Below are 20,926 nucleotides of genomic sequence, written 5' to 3' on the forward strand. Positions count from 1 at the left end.
ACCTAATTCAGTCCTTTCATGATGTGTGGTGCAGGTTGATCACCTGGGGCACCGATTTAGTGAGGACTTTTTCCAGGGGAGAAAGACCTGGACACTCGTGCTTATGGACACTTATGCTTAACCTCCTTTAGCACTCCCCATCTTTCCCAGGTAATCCGTAAGAGCCTCATTTGGAGAATCTAGTATATGAGTCTTAGCAATCAATACCTTGGCTTTTAACAAGTACTCCCTATCACCTATGCATCCCCTGCCATTTCTGATAAGCTTATGGATAGTTCACAGTCTTAGCCTAGGTAGTTTCTCTCCTCCAAAGGATAACATTTCCTGGGGAAGGATGGTCTAGACACTAGACTGCAGACTATTACAAATTTTGTTATTACCAAGTGTACAACACTATGTTTGACTTCTTATGCATATTGTCTTAGTGACTCATGGAAGAAAACTCAGTAGCTCAATGATTAGAATAAGGAATTGAGAGGTGAATCTACAGACCCAACAGCAGCAATAACAGAGTGGAGAACTGACTAGGCAGGTGTTTCTGTCACCCAGTACCAATCTCCCTCCCATGTCTCCCCAGTCTCCTCTGCTAGAGTATGGCAATTTTCCCTCAGACACATTCCACTGGATGAAGCTCCAGCCAGGGCAAAGTTGTCAGTTCCTGATTAGTGACTGGTTATGACAACTTAGGTTCTCAATGATGGATGCAGAGTATCAGAATGTCCTGAATGTGATAAGCATCACCAAGGCCACAGACCACTTTGGAGATTCTGAGCAGGTTAAGAATGTAATTCATCATATGTCTACAGACATTTGAAAAAATAAATGGGGCTGGAGATGGCTCTGTGCTTAAGAGTACTAGCTGCTCTTCCAGAGGACCCTGATTTGGTTCCCAGCACCAAAATGGTGCCTCATAACCATCTGTAACTCCATTTCCAGGGAATGACCTCCACAAGCACCAGGAATGCACCAAGATTTGTTGACTAAACACCCATGTATATAAAATTAAAAAAACTGGATATTTCTAATTTGGAGCCCAAGCTAAGGGCTACTGTTTAGACTATACCATCAGGAGAACTGCATCCCTTCTCAACCACTTGCTCTTAACATCCTCTTCCAAATCCTGCTCCTGATTTCAATATTCTTGCTCACTCTAGACACAGAAAATTTATTTCCTTCTTCCTATGTCCTTTGAGTTCTATTTTCTTATTCTTATCTTAAGGAGAGGTTTTTAAGCTTACCTTTCCATGTCATGTGCCACTTCTCTGAGTTTATCTTTGAATGAACTGATATAAAAGCCAGACAGACATGAACTCAAATCCTGGCTCTGCCATAGCTTCTGCCTGACTCTATGCAGTTGCCTAACCCTCACTAGTTCTCAGTTTTCCAGTTTATAAAAGGAACATTCAGAAGCCTTTCAAGCAAAGCAAGCAACGTCCCATCATTCATGTCATCCCTCTTTTCCAGAGCCCCACTGTCTTGGGAGCAGCCATGGTGACTCCTTTCATGGTTCTATCTTATCTCAGGCTCAGCTTGGGTCCCCTTGAGAGATTTTTGTCATTATCTTTAAATATTCTTCTTATGGAGAACTCTTCTCTCTCACAAAAAGAATTGGCTACCAGTAGTCTTTGTCATAGAACAACTCCCCTTGGATGGAATTCCACTGGATTTATTGGTGGAGGTCTTTCTGCCCGTCTGGCTATTTATAAGACTTATTTATTCTTACATAGTTTTGGTTCTAGGAAATGTTGGTCAGATAGAGGATACCACAGATACACTGTATTTTTGGATCAATTGTTCATCTTCTTGTCTTCCAGTCCCTCAATAGAGATGAGGTAATAGATACTCTTTACAGATTCCACTATGAAATATCCTAACCCCAGAACTAAGGTACGGACATTATGATGTGGCTCTGATGTTTGTGGTATCTAGGCTGATGTTGATAAAAATATTCATAAAACAAGTGTATTGGGACCTCACATTGGGCCAGAAATAGGCTAGGTAATTAGTGTTTATTACACCAGAAATCTGAGAGCTCCTGTTCCCTAACTCCTTAGGCCTTCAGGATACAATAATTAGAAGAGATTGAACCAAGTATATAGCACCAAGGTCACATGTCTAATAAATACATAGGCTTTTCTAAGTCTTCAGCTTGGTAAAGCTTTCCATTTCCATTACCCTTGTCTCCTAATTTACAGAAAACACCATGTCTTATGTTCTATAGCTATCAAGTTTCTTGATTTCACACTGTGTTCTTGCATAACGTGTGCATCCCAAGCATCCCGTATTACAAGGAAGGGAGAGGTACTGTTGCCCAGGAGAGCAGGTGAGAATCACTGCTCACACAGCAGCAGCAACTGCAAACACTTCTGACCCCACCTCCCTTTCTGAAGCCTGCAGTTCAGAGACAAACAACATCTGTTGTTATATGTGATCCTTGTTTTGGCATTAAGAATAATCATCCCAGATGTGTTTTATTTCTTTGAGAACTGGTCATATTATCCCATGCAGCTCATTTCTTTAACTTAGAGCTCTCCCCCACCAGATACTTAGTAACTCTCAGTGTAAATAATAGATGAATGTTCCAACACAGCTCCTTGATCCTTCCCAGGATTTCTTCAGGGTTGCTGTAGACAAGAAATGTCTGCAGAGCGTTTGGAATGAAATTTGCAATATGAGAATGTGTTTGGCACTTCTTATGTAACCATTTCTTCTGCAAGCAGGAGCTTCTGGAATATTTGTTGCTTGAATGAATGAGCTTCCCTTTGACAAGAATCAGAGACGAGCTGGATTGTAAGGAACCATCTTTGTATCTTGTAGCAAGTGGAAGAATCTCTCGGGATTTTGCCCCAGTCCTGTAAGTGGCTAATGAGGTCCCCTTCCGCGGGCTCCTTTGGCAGCTATAGAGTTCTTGGGCTTTGACTTAGGTGATCTGCTTCTTCTGTGAGCGGAGGAGTTTGTAGCTGAGGAACTGCCTGACCCAGTGGCTCCCCAGGATCATCAGCCTGCATCAGTGAACTTAAATCCCATAATAAATGTTCTTTCAAGGGTTCTTTATTAAGGTGTAATGCAGACTGGTGTGAACAGGAAATGCATTTCATTAGAGAATCATTACCACCCAGGAGCAAGGCTGTTTAAAAGTGGGTTGCCATCTAAAGCGCTGACGCCTCCCAGGGCCAGGCTCCCTGTGTAAAATCTCTCAATCCAGTGGACACAAGAAGCCCGGCCAGCCTCTACTCTTAACTGCCAACTTCAAAACTCACTCTAGGAAATAAATCTGCTTTCCAGGCTTTGCTGTCCAAGACATCAGGTGCTCATCAGAGGCTCCAGCCTCGTCTGAGCTCTGCCTGCCCTAGCTTCAGGCCACTGGGCAGCCACCGACGTGCCCTGACTTCTTTGTCACCTTATAGACAAAGAGGCAGAGCGGATGGTCCCTAATACCACCTCAGCTTTTAAATGTTAACAGGAAACCATCCTACCATGTCTAGTTATCAGAACAACTGCGGGGTTGTAAACACCCTGTTCATTCACTGCCAGTGCTGGTGTGAGACCAGAATTGAATAAAGGGTTATAAACCCTTTTATTTCTGATTTTGATCCCCAACGCCCCCTGCCTTTGTCTCTCATTCTACTTTTGCTGCTTTATTGAAACCACCCTGTTCTTGCTTAGAGAGAACTTTCTTCTTACAGACTTTAGGGTCTTGACACATCCCACCTGGGCATGTCAGGCGTGTGATTATAGAGTGATGTCTGTTCCCAGGAGCCTCATGACTCAGCTGTTGATAAAAGACTAGCACACGAGAGGGATATGTCAGGAGCTGAGCCACACAGGACTCTGTGAGGGAAAGTATGCTGAGGTGAGATATCATTCATTCATTCATTCATTCATTTGTTTATTCTCCCAGTACTAGGTTTAGTGTCCCTTGACTATAAGAGACATTGAGGCACAGACCTGGGCAGCCCTATCCACATTGGCTCTCCAGTATCCAGCACTGTATGTGGCATTTTGAGCCACCTGTGCCCTTTGTAAAGGGCAAAAAATTGACATGTGATAGGCATTGTGTTAAGGTGGGACCTAGGGTGGGGAGCAAGAATGAAGAATGTTCGTGAAGTTGAACTTGGCCAACACTGACCTGTATGTCCAACTCCAACTTTACTACATGATTTCAGACCCTATTGGCTTCACTGGGCCTCAGCTTTTCCTGTGTGGCAGAATTCTAACCACATACAGTGAACGGCTTAAATGGAGGCAGTGATCCAATATGGTGAAAAGTTCTCCACTCGAAGTAAGGACTTCAGCCTATTACAGTCCCCTTCCAGAAGAACTGTCTACCAGTAATAACTTTCTTCTAGATTCCTAGATACACCAGGACCTTGATTGGCCTGAATTTCCAGTTGTCAGAGAGAGCAGAATCCATATTCTTAGTTCATATCAGGGGCCTGGTTAAAAAACAAATGAGGAAGGAAACAAAGAACACATTACTTTTCTTTGAACCCTAAGAATCTTAGGGTTCAGCCCTAAGCCACTTACCCAGATGTGAGTGCCACCATCTACCAAAGAGCCTGCACCACATACCTGGCCCTTTTCGCTAAGAGTGTAATATGGATTTAAACAGCTTGGAGATATTTCCAATCAAAGTGGATACTGAGAAATGTTTCTTACAGGTTGACATTGTTAATATTCCCCTTCCCTGACCTATGTGCTGGACAAGTGTGGGTGAGAACAGATGTGTGTGTCTCTTTATAGGCCAATTTGAGCAAAGCAGAAATGTCCCTAAAGTTATCCCTAAAGAACGCATGGTGCTTCAGAGAGGGAGGGCTCCTATGTCTTGGTCAGGGAAAACTCCATCTTATTATGTAATCTCCAATGTACATGACACACAGGAAGTCGCCTGCGGTCAGCATTTATCTACCATCTGTCCTGATCCAATGGTCATAGGTTTCTGAGGTCAAATTCCTAGACTATGTGAGTGTCTGCAGGAGCCCACCAGCCCTTTATTTGGCTCACTTCAGCCTTGAGCACCCAGTCTAAGAAAGAAGGAATTCACCAGCATGACGATGCAATGCTGTATGCCTTCATCTTAGTCAAATAATTAGTTTCATATTTTAAAAATATTTCCCTTTTGCCATTTGACACGTGATCTTTTCCTGGAATGCATTACATCTTCTAATAGAAATGTAAAACATCAGTAACAGCACAGGAGTCCCTCCTCATCCTCTCTGTGGCTACATTGTGCCTACGGTCAAGGAAAAACATGAGGCCCCAGCTCTGAACTGATTTCAGCTAGTTTAACTTTTTTTTTTAAAAAAAACTGGGTAGTAGCTGAAGCGAATACCGCTGACCTTCAAAACAGCATGTGTCCAATGGAGGCACTAGACCTACTGTACTGTGTCTATAATAGTATAGATTGATGGAGAAGCCAAGGCTCAGCATGGCTAACTGGGTTCACATTCAAGATTGCTTGACTTGGAAATCCTGTTGTTTGCATGAAATGATGCTTCTCCTGAGCTACTTCTAACAAAGTACATCAGTACTTAGAAGAAGAGCTGTTGAGGACGTTCCCTGCGTTCCCTCCTGTGGGCCCACTGCCATCTTTGCTCCATCCCCACTGTGAGGTCTTTACTCCCCACTTCCTTCTCTGGGGCAAGGCTCAACAAGATGTCAGTTGTTTTTCCTCCAAGGGTAAAAGCTCATGATGCTAAGTATAACTTAGGTATAATATATTTGAAATATTCTATGAGATACATTTTCAAGCAGCAAAACACAGAGCTCCTAATTTTACAATAGCAATTACTGAAAGATTCTTGTAGTTGAGTAACTATGTCCCGGTAAAGGTAATAAATAGGTCAGGACACTTGACCTTCCCTCATTCCCCTTTCCATCCTACAGCACCTGATCTGTCTAAAAAGGTCCACCCCCTTTAAATGGTCATTTTTTTCATCTCCAAATAGTCAGTCCCCTCATGTCAGCTCATGCCACTAAGTATAGTGAGGACTTTAGTACTCGCTTCATAGCTCACTTATCTTATTAATGGTTAATGGATTCATAGAAGAGACTTTGTTACGGCCCTGCCAGGCCCACCCTGATTTGGAAACTAGGGCAAAGGTGACAAAGACTGGATCCTATCTATAAGGCAAACTGAGGAATTCCATTCAGGGAAGGGTGGCTCTTCTGGAGACTGTGATGTGGGGGTTGGTCTGCTGCTGTCCTTGGGCACAGGAAGATCTGGGGCCTATGACTATCTAGAGATGACCCCAGGTTGTGGGGAGAGGACATGGCCAAGCATTGCAAGCAGGACCTGCTGATCCCTAACTTCCTGTCCTGTCATGCCAAGCTCCTGTCTGAGTGACGAAGGTGTAGAACTCAGAGCCCCAGGAGGCACATAGCAATTTGAAAGTCCCTTGGCATTCCTGAGAAGTCAACTGGAAATGTTTAAATGGCCAGATCTCTGCTCTATAATCATTCTGGTCACAGGCTGTCCTCTGAATCTCCTCTCAGCTTAGGTCTCTGGAAATTGTGCAGAAAGTGTTCCCACCCAGTCTGCCCACCCAGAGGCCTGATTGGTCAGGCCTCCAACCAATGGGATAAAGCCTTCATAGGCAGAAGTTGTCCTTTAAACATTAAACTCAATTTTAGAGAACACCAGTAATGAAGGAGTGAAGTGCACTTTGAGCTCTTCTCATATTTGTTTATTTAATGAGAAGTTACTTGTGACTCTGTTAATAATATGAGACTACTCCCCTCTAAGGGCCACTGGGTACATCCGGAAGGGAATTAGATTTGGAATACCTCTTTTATAACTTGAATTCCAGCCACATAGCTGTTTTGTAAAGCAATGTATCAGTAGTCATTTAGGATTCTCAGCTAACGAGCGTGGTCCCTGTAGTTTTTAGGGGGTGGGATTTCCCTACTCAGGAAAGAGTGGCTCTGGAGAAGGATGAATCCACTCACTTTTGGCAATATCTTTCACAGTTAGGCACTGTGGTAAGGCAAGTTGTGCCCAATGGAGCTTTTAAAACCACGGGCAGGTGAGCATGATCCAATCTTGGGTTACAAAGATTTAACCCCAAGTAAATTCTATCTCTAGTCATCTTGTGTACATAATTGTGAAACCAACCTTCTGTAAGCAGAAGCGTCTTGTCTTTTGTAGTGAGTTGAGACTTATAGCCAGACTTCAGCTTGATGATCCTGGCTCTGCTCCTGTAGCGTTGGCATGATTAGGGCACTTCTCTTGCTATCCTGTTAGGTCTTGTCCAATCAGGTGCATACCTAGTGCAAGGCCACACTGGCTCCTTTCCTTGTTCCCTCGGTCCCCTGAGGCTGGATTCTTTGGAGCCTGCAGCTGAGGCAGCAAGCGTAACCTGGGTATGAGGGTACCACAAACATGGGTTTCCTGGCAACCAGATCAGCATCTCTCAACTGTTATTTTTTTAGGAAATGCTGATGGTGACTGGGCAGTGGCAACGCTTAAGTCACCAAAAGGTACCGTATTCCTTTTTCTGGCTCTTTTGTTCAGGTGTTGTCAAACTCAACATTATGTAACAAAGGGACAGAGTCCCAATGTTTGTATGTGATCCAGTCATGTGTGTCTGCTCTGACCGGTTCCTGTAAGTCTGCGATCTCCAGTGCTGAAGTGTGTCTTGTAGTGTGTGTGTGTGTGTGTGTGTGTGTGTGTGTGCATGCACTTGGGTGCAGTGTCTGTGCTTAGGGCTGTCTCTGGACAATGTGTTATCCCTTTGCTTACCTCCCACTAGGAGTTGCTTTAAGGAAACTCCTCTATCAGAGATGTCTCATGAAAGGCAAATTCCCCAAAGAGAACTACAAAAGCAGAGTGGCCAAAACAAATCACAAGACAAATTAATTCTGGAAGAGTCACTAGTGCTGCACGGGATATACTTGGTTCTTATAAGCACAGCCTTGTTGTTGGTTGTTGACTAATTCTGACAAATTAGACTTTAGGGAACAGAATCTTTTTTCAACTTTCCTAGCAGAGTGATCAGTTGGACTAAGGAAATTTTTGAGTTGAGTATTTGAATGCACTAGTTGGGTAACTAGGTCAAGTTATTAAATATAATTAATGAATTAATTCCCTACTGTGTGCTAGGGCACCAGTCCTTCACACTTACTGTGTTGCTTAATTCTCCAAACACTTTGCTAAAGATTGTCATACCCATTCAGAACTAGGTCATGGATGTCCAAGTGCGGGAGAGTCATACTCACCTAAAGGAATTTAGTCACTAAAGGTAAAACTGTAATTTGAGAGTATATTCCTCGGATGCTAATGGATAAGGTGTTTCCCAGAAGGGTGGGGGATGGGAAAAGCTGTTTTAGAACCAACCACGGGCATTGATCTCCTCCTTCTTCATTCCTTCTACGTGGCTGGATCCCAGAATAGGAATGGAGCAGCTGACTCAGGAGGTGGAGGTAGAACTCTTAAAGACCTTAAACAGAATAAGAGTAGGAGATGAACAATGCAAATTCTAGACAAGGACCTGGGTATCACTGTTGCCTTCTTCAAAGATCATTGTGACTGTTCAATAGGAACTAGACTACAGAAAATTGGATTGGAGCTGGGGACATCGACTAGGATGTTCTTGAAGGTAGATGGTGTTCAAATGGATAAAGAGAAGAGAGCAGAGTGGCGGGATAATGGCAAGGCTGCAGGAGATGTGAGCAAGTCACTGTGATGGGGATAAGGACCACCAGGCAAATGTTTTTTGTTTTTATTTTTTTGTTTTTTATTGTTGTTGTTGTTGTTTGTTTTGCCGGAAAGGCATGTGAGCACTCAGTTGCTCAGGAGCTCCTGATTGACTAGGCCTTGGGTGGAGCTCCAGGAGTTGAATTGCTGATGAATTCTGGGGTGCTGCTCTGCTGCTCTGGGTATTTCCCTACACAGCCAGAGGGACATCTTGCTGGGGGACCAATATCCTTGAATTAGTACACAGAGCATCTTCCCAAGGCTTAAAAAAAGAGATGAAGAAGAAATTGGACAAAGTCTCCAGAGCTCAAAAACATGTTAGGTTGGAAGGTGTGGACAAAATAGTCCCACACTGGGAAAGATGTTTGTGTTTAATAAGAATTCCCTGACTACCAGGTTGTTGACTTGAGAGAGACAGATTTTTGGGTCTTGCATTAGATAATAATTGTTCACATGTCAAATCCCATTTTTAGAAATGAAAATAATTTGGAACATGACAGATCTAGCCAGTTTGAGAGACATACCCCACTCCCTGTGAAAACAAAGCTATTAGGGTTCTATGACAGCCCTGGAGGAGCAGTCTGCACCCTGGCCCTTGTCAGCCTCCCGTGGTCTGATGGCTTTAGACATCTCAGGCTATGTCAAAAGCAAAGGCTGGAAAGCTGTTTTCTGTTCAAACCAGAGGCCCTCCCCAATCTGTTCTGCTAAGTGCACCTTTATTTATTTTGTCTCTTATGGGGAGGAGAAAAAGAAGGCCAAAGCCAAGTTCCTTTGAGGTCACTGGTCTTTCTCAAATGTCATCCATTCAACTTAGAGAGGAAGCATGAAATAAAGCTGAAGGTTTACACAGCCAGGACACCTTCTAATAAGGAAAAAAGAGCTGAGTGTGTTGGGCTTAGACTCAGACACACCTGAGCCCCCGTTCTGCCCTTGACTTGCTATTCTCAGTGCCTTCAGCCAGACATTCAACTCTTTAGTCTGTATTTTCTTCCCTCTGGGCACTAACCAGACCTGACCCTGCATAGCTTCTGAAATGAGACTCATCAGGTACATTCAAGTAGCATGGTTATAAACTGTAAACTCTGACTTTCTGGCCTGCAAAATGGAGGTAATCACACCAGATACTTCCTAGATGGCTGCAGAAAAGGAATAATGCCTTAAACACATGTCATAGCCCCAGCACCTAGAAAGTGGTAAATGTCTGCGGGTGATTACTGGCATTATTTTGCTATTATTATCGAGTGAGAAAAAGCCTGAGGCCCTGGGGAATTTTAGTCTGTGCCAGTGAAAGGCTGTTAAACTTTAACTCATCATTTCCCAAACACCTTTGACATCAGATCTTTTTTTATTTTGAGGCAGAGCGGTTGACATCTTTTTTTTTAAATTTTCTATATTCTTTGTTTACATTCCAAATGATTTTCCCTTTCCCAGTTCCCCCCTCCCAATAAGTCCCATAAGCCCTCTTCCCTCTGCCAATCAAACCAATCAGCCCCCAATCAACCCCTTCCCACTTCTCTGTCCTGGTAATTCCCTACGAGGCTGCACTAAGCCTTTCCAGGACCAGGGTCCTCTCCTTTGGCATCTTAACAGCCAGTTGTTTGGAAGCTGTTGGGAACCCACCTTTAGAACACAGGGAGAATATGGTGGAGAAGGTAGGAAGTGGGTCCTTCCCAGAGAGCTTGGGTAAGAAAATATAACTGTGGTGACAAAGTCCCCATAGATGAGCTCCTTCTCCTGCTACCTGTGCTTCTTCGATTCACCTTATAAGAGAACCATGTCTGCTAGGACAGGAAATGATCCAAGGAAGTGGCAGGCCTCACATTCATCTTTTAGGGTCTATTACTGTCCATGGATGCAGTACAACCAATTAAAGCTCATCACTGACTGGCTTAAAAAGAAATGAGACTCAGACTAGAGTTATTTTATTTGGCTTTGACAATTACTGGGGGTAACCACTAATCTATTTTTTTAACTGCTGGGCAAACTACCTCCCCAGTGTGTACCCCCCAAATATCTGTTGCTTCTCTTGGCCATGAGTTCATGATCTATTACCTGTCATGACACCTTCTTCTCTTTTCTCTTCCTTCTCTGCTTTCCCCTCCTCTTTCTATCCCACTCAACCAGGTAACCAAAAAGCCTGCCTGCCTCTAATCCCTCCTATAAAAATGGCTATAGCCATTTATTAACCAATAGTCCTAAATTAAGAAACAAGGTTTACACAACAAAAGCTGGTAAATGTGAGGATTCACTCATAGGCCTAGACCTTCTGTACAGAATTTGGCATTACTATACATAGCAAAAGACCAAACCTCCACACATGGACATCATCCGAAGCAGTCACTGGTACTGGACCACTCATGCTGAACCCTGGGAATTCCAGCTGCATTTGTAGAAAGACCACAAAGGAAGATACTGCTTCGATCTCACAATCAAGTTGAAGCCAGCTTTTGGAAAACTGTTCTCTTCAATGAATATGGATCTTCAATGGCTGTAGTCTAGCACCTGATAGGAAGGAAACTACCATTGCACAGTTGTTTTGACTGGAGTCATCCTTTGTGTTTACCACTCATGTGCTCTGAACATTCTGCTATTGCTAAACTGGAGGCAATCACAATAACCATTCTGTATGGGGTTTTGGGAGTAACTCTATGCAGCCATGTGAGTAGAAGTCTTAGCACAGGGCTTGGTGTTCAATAGGTTCAGACAACACAGAAAAGTCCAGTGTTCCAGAGTCACTTGATTCTTCCGAGAGAATTCTTAGTAACAGTAAAGGAGCCTTTCAGAATGGAATACACAGGTAAGGACACTGGGACACCATCCCTATTCCTCTTGAGATAACATGGGGTTGCTGAAGGTTACACAAGAAAATTTCATTTCAGCAGGATCAAGGCTAAGACCCAGAGCCTCACCCTGAATCACTGGAGATGGGAGTTGCACATGTAAGTACATCCTCAGGGGTGAGGTCTACTCACCCCTAAGGATCTGGGCCTTTAAGTGTGTGTGCTGGGAGTGGTCCCAGCACATTCTTTCTTTAATATACCTTCTGAATATACCTTCTGAATAATTCTACCTTCTGAATATTCTTATGCATACTGTAGTTTATCTCACTTTGCCTAATACCAAACCCTAATTGCAAACATAAATATATAACAGGTATCCTAGAGCACCAATTTTCATAGGCCATCATCTTCCCATGATGCACCTCCCCTCATGATTCAACAACTTTTACTACATATTCTCAAAGATGCAACTATTACTACAGCCAATTTTAAATCATTTTCATTAGCTGCAGAAAACAAAATAGCCCCCTTAGCTGTGCCTCTTCTAGGCAACCAATACATACCTTTTTGATGTTTGCTGAAAAGTATCTTACTTGTGGCAGTCAAAGCTACATCACAGTTGGAAGACCTTTGGCTGGGGGGCATTTTTACATATAATTTTCTGCACTGTAGCTTAGAGGCCACAAAAGATTGACATGACAACTAAGATGACCAGCATCTCTGGGTCTTAATTCCTTCACCCACCACACAGAAAGAACAATTGTCCCTTGTCTGTCTTATTCTTTAAGATGCTTTAAATGTGATTATGAAATTGAAAGGCTAAAAATGATCTAGCCCATAGTAGGTGCTGAAAAAAAATCCCAGTCATTTTTGTCTCCTAAGACAATACCTATACCATATGTACTGCACATATATGATCTCAGCACTCTGAAGGCTGAGGAAGAAGGATTGTGACTGTGGGGCTAACCTCAGCTACACAGCAAGACACTCTCTTAATAGAATCATAGAAATGAATAAGGAAGGAATGGACAAAAGAATGAAGAGAACAAATGTCTCTTGGGGTGAATTGTTCTTCCAAGGGTACTATATAGTGGGCAGAGGACAAAAGCACACCTTTGATTTGGTTGCATCCTCATTGGCATACACATAGCCTGCAGTCCATGTTGGTGAAACTCCTATCTAGAGGCAGCCTTAAGACATTACTTTGTGAAATTCTAGCATTTGCACTGTCCTGATTCTGGTTATTGGTTTGGTGGCAAGCAGTAGGATGCAGAGCAGGAGGAATGTGGGTGGTGAGAGGTGATTTTCTTTTTAAAATGAAAATCAAATCCCACCCTAGCCTCCATTCAACTACGTGGAAAGCACCAGGCAGCAGTGGGGCTTTGATGAACCTGCCTCAGAACTCACTGGCCATGAAATGAGCCTGTGCAGAGAGCTTTCTGGCCCTCCTAAAACACCATCACATCAAGATTGCAATACAGTTTTGCAGTTTAAAAGTGTGTGGCTCTGAGCATAGCCAGCCTGACTCATATATTGCAGAACCATCTTGCATGATGCTCAGAGCATGCATTAGGCACTCAGCATAATTGTTGAAAGAGCCGAGAATTCCAGAGCACCCCATCCTGTTCTTAAAATGAGTGTGAAACAAAAAACGGGACCGAGAAGGAAAAAAGCAAGGACTACCTCTCCTGGAAACCTAGGGTTCTTCTTGGAAGTGAGGAAAGACTGACTGCTACTTCTACCTATTATTCCTCACCATGTCACACTGCATAACAAAGGAGCTCAGACCTTACAGCAAGGATTCACTGGGCTCAGGGACTGTTTAGAGGAGGAACTCTTTGTACTGGTGATTTGTGTGAGGTGGGAGTTTCTTCTGATATAAGCTGAGTTTACCCACAAACAGGGGTGGCTAGACATTGGCACATGTAGGCTATTTTTTTTTTCCTGGAATGATAGAAGCAGCTCAGCTCTACAAGTCGGGTCATCTATGACCGAGCTGAGACCAGTTCCAGTCATGAATGCACCAGAAAGCAACCAAACCCAGCAAACACCTTTCCAACCTTCATCTTTGTCCTGTCTGTGACTATTGTTAGTCATGGGGATGAACTCAGAGCCCAGAAGTAGAGAAGAAAATAAGAACTTTTCCTTTTGTTTTGCCTGCTTTCTCTCTTCTTTTCTTTCTTTTCTCGCCCCCTTCCCCACCCCGGAGGAGGAGTTTCAAAGTCACATGGAGAATGGAGAAAAGTCACTAATAAAAGAGCAAAAATTCCCCAATACCTTCAACTATGGCAGCATTCCAGATCTCACCATTATGGACTTTAGATCATCCTCGGAAGATTGGAAGTTGCAGGTGGTGAGTGCAGGGTGTAGGACCGAAGACCCTTCCTCCTCAGTCCCTTCAGTTAATTCACACCTGTTCATTTCAGCAGCATGGAGGTAGACCAAAGGGCAAACCACACCATGGTGTTTCTGAGAACTATGTCTACATAGCAGCAGTTCCACACACATGGTAAGGCAGTTAACAGACAGGGTTCACTCTGGGCTGGATTGTGTCAGACGCTTTTTGGTCAGCTCTGACTTGAGCAGAGCCCCAAACACCTTTGTTTAGCAACCTTGTTGAAAATGGAGACTGCTGGGCCAGACAGCCTAAGGGAAGAGACAAAGAGACATTGTTTCAGAAGACCATCAGCTACAATTAAAGCAACTGTGGCACAGTCTGGAGAGCTTTGATGCAAAGCCCAAGCCAGGCACTTCCGGGATCTTCTTTGCAAAGGCAAGGAGACCTCCTGCCAGGGGCCTTCAAGGTTAAGACAGTAGAAGACCAGTCTCCAGAATGGCACTTTCTGCTTTTGTTTTTGTTCTTTTCCGGTCTTAGAGAGGCTTGCTACAAGAAAGATATGGTGTTCTGTGATGAAAAACAAGATACCTTAAGAGTCATTAGGGCCTGGCTTAAATGCAATCCTCTCTCCTTGCTGAGGCCCAGAACCAAGCAAATGGAACTAATTTGCGATAAAGATACATCTTCTTATCTCCTCTGTGGCCCTGCTCAGCGGCCCTCAGACAGAGCAGCCCTCCTCAGCCTTTCTCACTCCTGCCTGCTGAGACAGCCTTGGGGAACCCGGATAGCTTTACAGCATGCATTTCAAAGGCTAGAGAATGCAGTGAAAAACCTGAACTGTCTGCCTTTTACTTTTTAATTTAGCTTGTGAAGGGGGAAGGAAAAAAGGCTGAGACCCATGATTAAGACAGTCCCTACAGACTTCCCTACAGGCCATCTGATGGAGGCCATTTCTCAATTGAGGTTCCTCTTCCCATGTAACTCTAGCTTGTGTCCAACTGACAAAAAGAATTCAACTGGGACACTGGGTAAATAAAAGGAAAGGAAGGCAAAAAGGTGTGTGAAGGAGATCCACAGGCACAGTAAAGGCATACAGTAGAGCTATCTCTCAGCACCACTGATCTGGGCAGTGATGAGGCAGACAGTGTCAACACTCGGCAATCTGCTAAATCTAGTCTACTTAACTCCTCCTGTCTCCATTTAGCCCTATTCTACCTTCCCTGAAATGTGCTTCCTAACAAATGCCCAAGCCTCTGCAGGCTTTCAGGCAGACACATGAACCTTACCTCACTAGTCTGAGGCATAAATGCTTAACTGAATCTCTAGTTCTTCAATCTCTGGAAAGAACAGGCCCCTCAGTCCTTTGTGTCATGGACTGGATGACCAGGTAATGAAACAGCTTGCCCATCTCTAATGTATTAGAGAATGACACCAGACTGGCTTTCCATCAACAGTTTCCTTTCTTCATCAAATACAACATATTATACCCCGAGCTGTATACAAGGCACTGGGCTCAGTGTTTGAGAAATAGCAATGAAGACAGACACTGTCTACCTTATATTCTAGCCAAAGGGAAAAGAAATGCTAAGAAAGATAATATCATATAGCAATATGAATGATGGTGTAATAGGGGGGGGGATTAGGGAAATTATCTCTCTTGGGCCAGCGGGAGGGCTATTTGGAGGAAGTAGGCTTTGGTTAGAGGGGCAAAAGATGAAGACTATCAAAGCCCTCCAGCTAGTAACTTAGTGATGCACTTCTGTGTTCAAGAATAGAAAAGAATCTATGTATTCTGGGTAGAATAGTGCCCTTAGATCATGTCCACTAAGCTCAGACTATGATAAGGACATTATAAATGTTACCATTAAAATAAGGACCCAGGGGATTAATGTGGGAACCTAATATATTAACTGAGGCCATACAAGAAGAAATACACTGGAAAACACACACACACACACACACACACACACACACACACACACACAGAGAGAGAGAGAGAGAGAGAGAGAGAGAGAGAGAGAGAGAGAGAGAGAGAGGTTGGCAATGTATGGTCAGAAGCTATGAGACAATGGATGCCAGCATCCAACAGAAAGTAGAAAGGGCAGAGCTTTAGAAGAAGCATGGTTCTGCTACCATGGTAATTACAAATTTCATCTCTGTTGTCTAAAGCCAGTCAGTTTGAGTTTGTAGTACCCTGTTGCAGCAGCTTTTGGAGAAGATGCATCCTGCGATGGGTCTCCATCAGTATTGCATGAGGAGTGTGCACAAAGATCAAGAGTCCAGTGGTGCACACTTGGGGACTTCTGCAAAGAACGCAGACTCTGCGTTGTAGCAGCAACTTTTGGCTACACTGCTTTGTGCTCCCAGCTGCTTGTATGCCTGCCTAGGAGCTATCTTTGGACACACATGCATTACCTTATTTTTAAAATGCCTTGTCAACCCCAGAGGCTGGGCACTCCTAAACCTTCCCTTGCTACCCTAGGCCCAGTGGCCACTTACCCAATATTTCACATGGCTGGTTGGCTTTATCTCTTGATGCTCCTGCATCCTAGCCTTCTACCCTGTTCACTCCTATTCCTCCCTGAGTCCTCACCTGCACAACTCTAAGGGTCCCACCCCATTCCCAGCTATCTTTATCGGCATCTTTGTTGATTGACTTAAAATCAGTTGGAGAAAAGGACCTTTAGTGTTTGGACATACAGATTCCAGACTGAATCAAAGCCTTAGAACCAATCTCCAATACTGTGTGTAAGTGTGATGGGAAGATTGGTCATTATGTTCATCACACTACTGAAAGAAAGGCAGAGATAGGCAAAGCATGGTGAAAGCTGGTGGTGGAGCACCGCTTCTCCGGTGAAACTCACCACCAGAAAGGTTCGTGAATATCAGCAGGTGAAAGCAAGGTGTAAGAAGCCTCCCTGGGGATTCCTTTTGCTTATGGAAAGGAGGTAGGTGGGGGACCACCTGCTGAGCCCTCAGGCATGCAGCTTGTCTTAGAAGCTGGTTAGTGTGGTGACACCATTTTCACAGATGCAAAGTTCTATCCTGTCCTGCACCTGTGCAAGTATCTTCTGCAAATTAAGAAAGAGACAGATGGAGACAGATGCCATTTTATTTTACTGTCTTGGCTTCTTCGAGGCAATTAGGCTCATTGGAAGGAAAGCGCCTTTTTCTTTGTCCCTTCCTTGTTTTTCAGGTAAAGAGAAAATTCAAACCAGAGAGCTCTAGTGTTGCTGGATAGCCACAATATCTGTTTTCTTGGTTGGCTCCTCTGCCATCTGCCCATGAAGCGGTCGGGCTGATTAGGTTAATGCATTTGCTAATGGGGCTTACAAGACTGCTCAGTGAATCTGTTATTTCCTTCACTAGGTGCTTTGTGATATGTTAAAACAGGGACCACACTGCATGTAGTAGCCAGGTAAGCAGTCCCCATCTCTCTCCAGAAAGAAGCCAGAAATACTGCTTGTGTGTGTGTGTGTGTGTGTGTGTGTGTGTGTGTGTGTGTGTTGGGGTATTCACGAAAACTATACTACCAGTACAAACATCCTCTGGGGTGTCTGTTCTATCTCTGGGTCCTAGTCTGTACTTCACTTCTCTAAAACACCCCAGACCTATGGAGGGATTTGTTTAGACACATGAGGAGGCACAGATGAGACAGTCTTGCCTGTGGGGCATTGGATGACAGTGGTGTAATTTTGCTTTCTTCTCTGTGGCACCTGGATGTTTCAGTTTCCCAAAGCAACCATGCTCCTTCCCAACACAGGGTTTTGTGAGATGCTTCTGTATATCAATTATCAGGTGCTATACTACAGATGGTTCCAAGTCACCATTTATTGGGATCCTGCTTCTGAGTCTACTTCAGGTTGATGGGATGCTCTAGGTAGCACTTACCCAGACTGACTATTGCTATATTGTCCAAGATGATGGTCTCACTAGCTATCTGGTCACTGGATGGTTGTGGGCTATGTGGAGTGTGAATAGTAGGCCTGCAAGTTTCTTATTCTCTGAAGTTAAGAAGCTGGGTTTCCCATGGAGTGGGGCTCAAGCTCCCAGAAGCTGCTACTCTCTAGTCTAAGCAAGCAACAAAGTAGACCCAATTCAATGTATGCAGAAGTAGACTTTGCCTCCTGATAGCAAGAGATTCCGAGGACCATGACCACTCTTCCACTACAGTGATGATCCCCTCATCTGACCACTCATCACCTTTGAATGCCAGCTTAAAGACATTTCTTCATGGAAACCTGCCCTGACACTCCTCATTTCCTATATATTCTCTCATGGAGTAACTGAGTACTTAACCAACATGGCAGGAAGAAAAAAGCAAAGAATCCACAAAGGATGCATGCCTGCTTTAATGGATTCCGACTTCATGGCTACTATGTTGCCTGGTACACAATAAGTACTCAGCAAATGTATATTGATGGTAATTCTGTGCTACTTCAGTAAGGTGAAAAAATAGGTAATAGACATGTATTGATCAGTGCTATAGTGATTAATGTTCTGTAGCATCTGTATTTCATGTGCTTTATTCTTCATAATAAATCTGATTGTTTTTAATATGTTCCTCATTTCATCCCAAGGAAACAGGTATGTGGTGTTAAGTGGCATTTCCACAGTCTATCTGGTTTCAGAGTCCATACACATTTTAAGCTTCACTTCCCGAAGTGCTTCCAATACCAGGTTCAACAAGAGATCAAATCAGGTTGGGAAGGGAGGAAACTGTGAGAACCCACCCATCTTCCCTGACAACCCAAGAGTCAAAAACTCCCATGTTTACCTTTCTTTAGAATTTTTCTGAGAAGGCATTGCCTCATTCAGAATTAGTTTTCTCTGTTTGTCAAAATGGGAACCTTTGAACTGTGTTCTGAGCAGACCTTGGACTTAATCTCTGGTCTGAGAAGTTGGAGTATGAAATGATCCTGCTAGGTCATGACCAGGTACATCATGAGGGTAAGTGAAGTTTTTTTTTCATCTCTTCCCTCCCCAGTAAGAGATGTCTGGGGAGGGAAGCAGAGAAGGTATTTCTCCATCATCCTCTTAACCAGATGTCTCTGTGCTGGACAGCTATAGCATGGGCGCAATGACAAGAACCTCTGAGAAGGGATCTGCATCAAGAGCTCCTAGAAGGGAGCAGCCCCTCAGGCGGGAGGTAGTTGAGGATACTACTGTGAGTTGGGAAGCCATTGCCCTTCAGTTTTTTGTAAACACTATGTGTGCCACTGTGATAGAGGGCAGGGATACTCCTGGGGTTCTCAAACCCAGCTGAGAATTAGGATTGATTACCTGGACTTAAAGATGAATGGTGTATGAACTTGCCTTTCAGAGATTCTGATTAAACATGTTTAGAGATTATTCTGGGTACCTGACTACTTGGCTCCTCAATTCAATGTAGTTGTTTTTATTACCAGGATTTCGCTACTAGCTGCAAGTAACTTTAGTTGGGTCATTTCACATGCTTGAATTTGATGGTTCCCTAATTTGCACAGTAGAAGCCATGTACAGAAGTCATAATCCCCATCCTTCCTACATTTGTAGAGGAAAAAACCCATATGATAAAAGAACCAGAGCTGTAGTTACTGAATTTTTGTGATCTCACACCTGTAATGCAGTTAGCAGTGTGGCAAATGAACACGTACTTCTGCATACTAGCAAGATGCCATTTCAAAGCTATATTGTTAAAAAATAAATCTAAAATAATAAACAATCTTTTCAGTAAGAGAACAATCTTAGGAATAAAAATTACAAGATAAAATAAAAGGAAATGAAAAAGGGAACTCATCAGATTGTCAGATAAATAAAGATCTAAATAAAGAAAAGTGAATAAGGCCCACCTCTAGGTGGAGAGCTATAGATAATTAATGGCTCCTGAGAAAGGGAGAATTGGACTTCTCAGGACAATCACTGGAAGGTTATCCATTCAGTCCGTAGTGGGCAGTCCAAATGCAACAGTAAGAGAACTCTTCAGATTGGGTTTATGTATATATAACAATAATAACTGAAGAGGCAATTTGAGGGGGTTGAAGGGGATATGGGGGAGTTGGAGAGAGAGGGGGAAGAGTAGAAATGTTGTAAATACAGTACTCATTTAAGACATTCTGAAAAAATAAATGAAAAAGAGAAAATGAAGAAGGGGAGAAAGGAAGGGATCATTTAATGAAGGTGAGGGTGTGGCCAAACAGTGAAAACTGCTTCAAATCTTGATAGGCAGCAAAATCAAGAGCTTTAACAATATTTACGATCTCTGTAAAAATCATTCTATCTTGGGTAGTCCAGATCAAGAACCACCCAATAGTTTCTCGAAGGGTTGAACAGTAGATACTTTACTTCTTTAGCTAGGGTTTGTCTGCCACAGTAACTTAATTATATCACAGAGAATGGCAATAGGTAAAAAAATGGGCGTAGCTTTGTTTTCAACAAAACATTGTCTATAACAAAAGGAGGCCACAGTTTGCTAATTCTGGTGCAGATTAAGAAAATATGTCTTAGAATTCGTCTTAATTCAAAAGATTTGAGTAAAAACATTGTCATTTCAGCTTTATCTATAAAAGCAGAACATTAGTATAGCTTACCTTTTTATAAATAAGGGGTCAGTAAATTTTGAAAGTTGATGAAACATTTTATAGTTATTAAGCTGCTGTTGTTAGTTACTTATGGTGAACCTGGGGGAGTGCCATATTCCATTGCCGCAGGAGTTAAAGCTGCTTTGATAATAATGGCCCACTAAAATAGATGCACAGAGTATTCACAACACAACAGATCACTTAGCCTTCCACACAAGACCATGGAACATACTTTTTTTGTTTTGAGTACTTTCTTTACACAGTAGTGGGTGGAGAAGGAACTTAAGCAAGGTAGCCCAAGTTACACAGGTAGCCAGCTGTGGAACTGGTATTTGAGCATGAATTGAGCATTTTAAACCTAAAGTTTAAAGTGAAAATAGAAGCAATCATTTAAACTAGTAAAAATCCAGGAGAGGGGTAGGGAAATGGCTCAGTTGGTGAAGTACTTTACAAACAAGCAAGGGACCGAGTGTGAGCCCTAGAAATCACATATAAAGTCAGGTATAGAGCATGACCCCACACTTCAGGGCTGGGCAGTCAGAGACAGGAGGCT

General features: G+C 43.2%; 1 protein-coding gene across 1 annotated transcript in view; it reads left to right on the plus strand.

Annotated features, from left to right (window-relative positions):
• The window catches only part of Shisa9 (shisa family member 9), a 307,233-nt gene that overhangs the window by 282,325 nt on the left and 3,982 nt on the right, over positions 1 to 20,926 (plus strand). The gene's annotated exons all lie outside the window — the stretch shown is intronic.

The sequence above is a fragment of the Apodemus sylvaticus genome, chromosome 10 (genome assembly GCF_947179515.1).
Source record: "Apodemus sylvaticus chromosome 10, mApoSyl1.1, whole genome shotgun sequence".
NCBI classification, from domain to species: Eukaryota; Metazoa; Chordata; class Mammalia; order Rodentia; family Muridae; genus Apodemus; species Apodemus sylvaticus.